The sequence below is a fragment of the Echinops telfairi genome, unplaced genomic scaffold (genome assembly GCF_000313985.2).
Source record: "Echinops telfairi isolate 266 unplaced genomic scaffold, ASM31398v2 ScPeMD7_3533;HRSCAF=4204_0, whole genome shotgun sequence".
Taxonomy (NCBI): Eukaryota; Metazoa; Chordata; class Mammalia; order Afrosoricida; family Tenrecidae; genus Echinops; species Echinops telfairi.
In genome coordinates this window covers 86,600,582-86,602,445 of record NW_022107431.1, presented here as the reverse complement: position 1 = coordinate 86,602,445, position 1,864 = coordinate 86,600,582, and positions in this window count along the sequence as shown.

Below are 1,864 nucleotides of genomic sequence, written 5' to 3'. Positions count from 1 at the left end.
GAGAGAAAATGTTTTGAGAATGATGTACAAATGCGCTTTACACGATGTGTGTATGGATTGTGATAAGAGTTGTAAGAGCCCCTAATAAAACGATTAAAAAAAAAAAAGCCCAGTGCCCTTGACTTTTATTATGTCGAGTTAGGGTTTGCTCACTGCCTGAGAGGAGGGGAGGACAACTGACTTGAAGTCAATCAACTTGGGAGCAGTCGGACCCCTAGGCCGAGTTAATTAACTTCCGGAAGTGGTCAAGTCAGCGCTGACATAACAGACCCGCATACATCCAAACAGGAAAAGCTGCACTGGGCGGAGCTTTCGTATGCATTTTTCCCACTAGGTGAGCACCCAGCAGCTTGCTCTGAGTTAGAGCATCCAGCGGCGTCACCTGGGAAGGCTGTCTGCTCACAGTGAACATTTTTTGTAAAAGCAGTTTTGCTTAAACGTCATATTTTGATGGCCTATTTAAGAGAACAGTGCAGCTGTGAAAATTTTTAATTTTTTACTTCTGCTTGGAAAAAATGCCGCAGAAACTGTTGGGATGTTGAACATAGCTTACAAGGACAGTGCTATGGGAAAAACTCAAGTATATGAGTGGTTTTCTAGTTTTAAAAAGTGAAATGTCGATTGGGACAAACCTTGTTCTTGGCGTCCGTCATCTTCCCAAACGGACAAAAATGTCAACTCATAGTGCATTTGGAGTTCATTCAACCCGGTCAGACTGTTAATCAAGCTTTCTATTTAGAGGTTCTGAAAAGAATGCATACCAGTGGGCAACAAAAAGACCTGATTTATGGGAGATGGGACTGGTTTTGCCACCACAGCAATGCACCTGCTCACTCAGCAATTTCAGTGCTTCAGGTTTTGCCAACAAACAGCATGCTTCTCTTGCCCCATGCACCTGACTCAACTGACCTCGCTCCATGCGACTTCTTTTTGTTTCTGTGAATGAAAAGGAACATGAAAAGACTGCCATTTGGTGACATAGAAGAGGTGAAGAATAAAATGAGGGAGGTACTTGATGTAAGCCATGCAAACAGATGAGTTGGAAACATGTTTCCAAGAATGGAATCAGATTTGACAAGTGTATTAAGTGTAATAGTACTTTGAAGGTGATAAGGTTGTTTTGTAAAAAAAATTAAATACATAGCTTTGAAAAAAAATTCCTGTTTATTTTTTTTTGGAGAGGCTATCCCTTGTATGTACCACAGAAGGAAATACTGCCTAGTCCCGTGCCACCTCACAGTCCTTGCTGTGTCTGAGCCCCTTGTTACAGCCACTGTATCAATATATCCCTGTTGTGAGTGTCTTCCTCGTTTTTGCTGCCCTTCCACTTTGCCACCCTTGATGCCCTTCTCCAGGGACTGCTCCCTCCTGAGAACATGTCCAAAGAAGTCTTGCCATTCTCATTATTAAGGAAGAGCGCTGGCTATTCTTCCAAGACAGATTTGTTTGTTCTGGCAGCCCATGGTATATACAACACCATGAATCAAATGCACCAGTTCTTCAGTGGTCCTCATTCGTTGTCCATGTAAGGTGTTTGAAAATACCATGGCTTGAGTCAAGCGCACTTTAGTTCTCAAATGGGCATCATTCCTTTTGAACACTTTCAAGAGGTGTTTTGCAGGGGAATCACCAGTGCAACAATACCATGTTTAACTGCTGCTTCCATGGGTGTTGATTGTGGATCAAAATAGAAATTGACAACCAATATTTTCCTTATTTAGCATGATGTTGCTAATTGGTCCGGTTGTGAGAGTTTTTGTTTCATGTTTTCATCAGTAAGTGCTTCAGGGCCTTTGCCATTTCAGCAAGGAAGGTGGTGGCGTCATATGCAAAAATAGGTTGTTAAGGAGTCTTCCTCCGATCT